We start from the raw sequence: 6,600 nt of genomic DNA on the forward strand, positions 1-6,600 counted from the left end.
TTTTTCTTTCTTCTTCCTTCGGTTTAAGAGATCTTCTTTAACTAGAATCCCTAAAGCCTTCATTCTCCCCCTCCTTTAAATATCTTGATTTTGGTCGAACTTCCATCCACAAATCCAGAGTTTCATGCTTGATCATGTTTGAGCTGCTTACAGTGGATTCGAGCTTCCTTTCACGGGTTTTCACCGCTCAGCTTACCTCTCCTTCGATCTCCAAGTAATTACGTGCCCATGTCTTCAATTTCACTATGTTTTTATGCTTCTTTTCCCTTCTTAATCTTTAGTTTTGGGGGTTTGGAGTTAAGGCTGAAACCCTAACTAGTTGTTGGTTATTTCTTGAATCCAACATGAACTGCAATCTCTTTGGTGTTCTCGAGGATTCTCCAAAGCTCTAATTCTTCATCTTCTCTTAGGTAAATCCATACCCCAAGTTCTTGACTTGATTGTTGATGAATGATCTTCAACTTACAACTTTGTGTATAGCCGAACTTTGGATTTTGGGGTTATTTGATCTTAATTTGGGAATCAAATTCATGACTGAAGCTCTGGCACTGTTGATTGTTTGGACATGGCTTTGGTTTTCGTTTGATTTTGATTTTAGTCATAACCAAACTTCTTGGGTTGTTGGAAAAAGTTTGAACTTGATTTTGAATTGTGAATATGAACTCATAACTTCGCGTGTAGACATGGCTAAAACTCTTTGTAGTTTATTACCTGAACATTTGTATACGGGATGAACTGAAGCTTTGGTTTGACATTTAAAGGAGACTAAAAGCTTGTTAACTTGTATTTGGCCATGACCGAGACTCTGTGTCGCTTAGCTTCGACTTTGGACATGATCTGAAGCTTCAGTTTAAGAACTAGAATTGTATGCCTTATTTTAGGTATGAATCAAAGTTATTGCCTTTGGACATAGGGATTGAACTGAACCCTTTTGCTGAGAATTTTTTTTGTTAATCGAGCTCGAGAGTTTTGGCTTGATATCTGTAAGAACTCTCAATGTTTTTGATCTTGAACAAGGATTGAGTTGAGCTCTTGATTAGAGGGAATTATTGATACTTTAATTCCTGAGTTTATGTATGGCCAAAATCCTTCGGTTCTCTTTTGTAATTGTGCACATGAATTGGTTCTTTTTGATTTGGTTGGATGTATATGAAGTGCTTGGTCTGATGAGTTAATCGAAACCAATTTATGATGGGATCAAGCTTTTGGTTGCATGTGTGACTTATGATAATCAAATCCGTAGGTTTAATCGGACCTTAACCAGGAAATCCTAACTTTCATAGGATTTTAGCTAAAATTCACAATTTTCCTTTTAATCTCGGATTTATATATCTCGATTCTTTATATAATCGAACTGTTATCTTCCATTGCAGATTAGCTATGTTGTCCAAGAGATCGCACATCCTGAGGGGTCGCTCGGGTACTCAGTCACCTGATCCAGAGCCTTTTTCCTACGCAGGTAACCTTTTACTACCTTTTGCTTGTGAATTCAATATTAATATATTGTATATCGTATCCCTGCTTTGTTCTCCTTGGTGAGGCAATTGAGAAGAGCTGTCATCCTCCTTTGTGAGGGTTGATGCTTAAAAGATGTGTTTTGCTTGGTTATGACGCGTCTTAATGCAATAAGGGGTGATTTCATACTGTATCGCGTTCCGTAGGACGGAGTATGTTGTCGCGTTGTTTGTGTGATAATGTATGTTGTCCTCCACACGCATAATACAGTTGAAATCATCTCGCCAATTATAAGGCAGTGACTCTACCTCACAGTTCCGTGAGATGAATTCAACACCTTGTATTGCCTTGAAATATTCTTGTAATCGTGTTTAATAAATACGTGTATTTGTTTTGGTTGAATTTCCTTCAGACGCGTTTTCTACTTACACGGTGGATGGCTGCCGTTGTGTGTGTTACGTCGCTGCTAATGATTCAATGCTCATCGAGGCCACTCCTTAGTTTGCTCCGGATGCACCCAAAGAACTCTCTCAATTGGTGCAGAAAGGAGATCACAATGTTCTAAGACAATTGATCACTGACGCACCATTTATAGAGGACCCCAATTCTACCGATCCTCTAAGGAAGACGGACTATCTTTTCGGTGATTTGATTGAAGACCCAGCCACTGTATTTCTTGAGGATGAGTGGTGGTTAACTGATAACGATGGTTTCACATACCTTCCCTCGATTCATCGCCATCGCCAATTGACTAAATTACGGAGGCAGGCGGTGACACGAGAGATATCATGGCGTCTTATAGAGGAGCACACTCATGTTCATTGTGGGTATATTACTAACCAGCCACTCTTAAGCTCGAGCAACAGAAATCATATCACAGGATTACATCCCAGTGTGCTAGGATTGATGAGGCACCTCGAGGTGAGCGATTTACGGTTGCCAACACTATAAAGAACCGCCTTGCAAGATTAGGGTAAGAGTTACCTGCCTCAGGTCACAGATGCTATGGTTGGTCTCATTCTTCAGACAAGCTTTGGTGGGCCATGATGATGAATTATGTCCTCAACCGATAGAGCGCGGACCTAAAGGCTAGTGGATTGTATGCATACATCCATGCTACTAAGTATGGGTTTCCGGTTAGTGTTCATCACTTCTTTGCATTATTAGAGCTCTACAACCCAGAGACGAACACGTTCCTGACCAAGCATGGGGAGTTAGGATTACCTCTTCATGAGATGCATAAAGTTTATGGTCTACCATTAGGGAATATGTTGTATCAGGAATATTTTCCTTCTAATTGGGAGTTGGATTAATTGAAGGCACACACACCTCCTCGATACAACACATTATACCCCCCCCCCTGCCACTATCAGATAGCTTTAATAGGAGTTAACCCGATAGCAAAGAAGAAGTCATTATAGATAAGTCTGAAACAGTTTGTGGGTTACTTGTTCAAATATCTGAATAATCCTGACGAGCCTATTTGTGAGTGTAGACGGTAAAAATTACCTTTGCAAGCATACGAGAAATTTGCCTGCGAGTCGGGGTCGTCCACCGATCTTGAGGACGGGGGGCTAACCCATGGGCTGGACTCACCAGCGCAAACCCAAATTCGGTCGCATTTGTTTATCACAAATCCGCTTGTATGATCGACTCGCCCGTACGAGCCGAGAGCCAAATTCGCCTACTAACAGTGTACCCGAAAGCCGCTACCCCACGTACAAGGAGGGGCCATCCCACTCCTCACGACGTGAAGAGATGGAGAACAGTACTCCAAGCCCATCAAGTAGCCGCAACCAGTCAAATTCATGTAGTCGTCAAATACGCCTGTACGCTCAAGGTTGAAGCTCGCCTCGCCTGCATGAGTCAAGAGTTGAATCCGCCTGCAAACGGTAAGCTGATTGGACTTAAATTGAGTACTCGACAACCGCTATGCTGCGTATAGGGATGGGCCTTCCCACTTCCCGTACAACGTGAAGGGGTGGAGAATAGTACTCCAAACCCATCAAGTAGCCGCTTACAGTACGAGTGATCGGTCACTCACTAGATCTGCCCGCAGGAAGCTCGCCTCGCCTGCACGAGTCAAGAGCTGAATCCGCCTGCAAATGGCAAGCTGGCTAAACCCACTCGAGTGCTGGACAACCACTATCCCACGTACAAGGAGGGGCCATCCCACTCCTCGCGACGTGAAGGGAAGGAGTACAGTACTCCGAACAGGGGCCATCCCACTCCTCGCGACGTGAAGGGAAGGAGTACAGTACTCCGAACCCATCAAGCAGCCGCTTACAGTACATACCCAAGACATGGTCATATCCCATGATTCAAGGAGCGGCCACACCGTCTCTCCTCTATTTAAGAACCTCTCCTGGCTTCGGAAAATGGGTTCAACAATTCATTCATAGCTAATTGAATAATTCAATCAGTTAACTGAACCACTAGCTCTCGACTCTCAACAGGGTTGACGACAAGCTCTTTGCATAACCTTTGCACCGTAGCATCTTCTCCCAGTTTCAGGCCCTGATCGCCGTCAAACTCAGAGACTCAAACTCCATCGATCCATGCTTCTACTGCGTACTGAAGATCGCCAGCAACCCCGATCAAATCGTCCAAGGGAAGCAGACTCGGTGCGAGAACCAAACGAAGCATCCTATAACTATCGAAAGTCCCCACGTAAAATAAGGAGGGCATTCCCTCCGCTTTTGTTATAATTTTTGATTCATTAGTTTGTAATAAGCCGTTCTTATAAATACAAACGAAATCCCTATTTCGGGAGATCAAAAATTCACACCTACAGTGAGCTAGCATTGTTAAATCCTTCAGAGGTCAATGAGCTGATCAGGAGATCTGGTGTGTGATCCTATACCACTGCAGGTGCCGAGGGCAAGTTTCCTACGGGTACTAAGTTCAAGACCTTTTTATAGCATGCACAGAAGTCAATCCAACCAATGACCCTTTTGGCCGGCTACCTCGCGCTTTGGCTGAAGAAATGTGTGGTGCCATATCAGTCCTATGGTGCTCTATCGGTAGAAGTGCTCTTTCTGACCATTTAGCTTGCTCACGGGAAGAATATATCTTTACGTCCGGTGATGGTCACCGACATTCACCGCGGTCTTCGTCAGATAGTTGCTGCCTTTACCCAGGAAGGAAATGCGCCATTAGCTCAGATACCTCTGGTGAAAGTGGAGCGTCCTTACACTTATCTGATGGCGTGGTTAGTTCTCCATCGTTCTGACATGATGTTAGCACCGAATGATACAGATCCGTCCATTCCTGATGCGGCATAAACATGTACCAAAAATGTTGCAAGTACACAACCATGTCAAGTTATAGTATTTAAGATATCGATCCCACGAGGAAGGTGTTTTGTAGGAGAAAATATGAAATCGGTTCTTATGTTGTGTGCGTGACAAGTATGAGTGATAAGTGAATGTGATTGTGAAGAGATTGAGAGAGTGAAAATGGTGTGTAAATAGGTGCAAAGTGTAAGTGAGAGTGGATTTGAAAAAGAATGATTATGATCAATAAGGTGAGAAGGAAAAAAATGAATAAAATCAAGAAACAAATAAAAAACTCAAGAATGAAGAACAAAATTCTAGAATAAAAGAAAATGCAAGAAATTAAAGATGATGGATTCAATTATAGATATGGGTAATCTAGAATTGAACCCACTTCTTAGAAAATGGTGATTTTCTAGAGGGTTCTAGCCTAAAGGTGAATCAAACAAAATAAAAATAAACAAATAGAAAAACTAAACCCAAGAGGGTTCTAGCCTCTTAGTGAATAGTATAAGAAATTAAAATCTAACTATAAAATAAATTACAAAATCTAAACTACAAAATAAAATTGTAAGAATTAAATGCAAGAAGATAAATCTATTTTATAAGCATGAAATAAATCTACGGCAAGAGGGTTCTAGCCTCTTGGCTATTTAACAAGAAAATAAAATCTAAACTACAAGCATGGAAATAAATCTACATTAATAAGAAATAAAAGAGAAAAAGAAAAGAAATGCAAACCTTCAAATAATTCTCCATCTTCATCTTCATCTTCATCATCCAATAAAAAGAAGAAGAGAAAAATTTAAAGTGGTGAAAAAATTATTATTATTAATTGCAACAAAAAGTTATAATTTTGGAAGGCCTTCTCAATTAAGAGTAGCCCTCCTCTCCAAAAGGAGTTACAAAAATTTTCACACCCTTAACCCCTCACTCTCTACCCCTATTTATAGTAATCTTTAATGAATATGAGCCATTGGATTTGTCTTGAGCCCCAAGCAACAATCTCCACATTTGAATTTGCTTTTTGTTCTTCTCTAGCTCAACATTCATTTGATTTTCCAAGGCCCAATCTCCATTTGATTTTTCAAAGAGAAAATGAACATTGCAAGTCCAATGAAGCAGGTCCGGCCCATATTTGCACTGCAGCAGCTTCATTGTACCGGCCCATTCATGTGAATTAAAAGTTCGGCCCAACCAAATTTCTTCTTCATGCAGCTTGATTTTCTACAGCTCAAATCCGGCCCAACCACATCTCTTCTTCAGTCCATGAAGAGTTCGGTCCATGCCCAATCAAGTGATTGGCATTTGATTTTCGAAACTGCAAATGAAGCTGCAGCAACGGTCGTTCCCAAAAACCAAAATTGAAGATCTACATTTGATTTCAAAAAGAAAATGAACAAAGCGGCCCATTTCAATTCCTTGCAGTCCAGTTCGGTTTCGGCCCATTAAGCTGAGAAAAAAATGCAATTCATTTGAGAAACAATTCCGGCCCAAGGAGCTCTTCTTTAGTCCGGCCCAATGGTTTTCAAGATGAATTGTGCAGTGGTCCTCTTGTGAAAAACTGCAGCCACATCCGGTCATTAATTCAAATCTTTGCATAAAAGCCCACTACATTCTAACTATTTGCATCCAAGTCCATGTTTGATTTTGAAATTCCAAGCCTCTACAACCAAGTCCAGCAGTCCGGTTCTATTGGCTTTTTGCTTCAATGTGCTTCTAAAATGCTACAAAAATAGAGAAGAGAGATTTTGAAGGGTTTTTACATTTAATAATATTTATTTATATTTCCATTCATTTATGTGTAAACTAATATAACAACAATTATTAATGGTATATTTATTCATATAAAATAGATAATGAGGGTATA

Source organism: Asparagus officinalis, chromosome 10, assembly GCF_001876935.1.
Source record: "Asparagus officinalis chromosome 10, Aspof.V1, whole genome shotgun sequence".
In the NCBI taxonomy this organism is placed as follows: Eukaryota; Viridiplantae; Streptophyta; class Magnoliopsida; order Asparagales; family Asparagaceae; genus Asparagus; species Asparagus officinalis.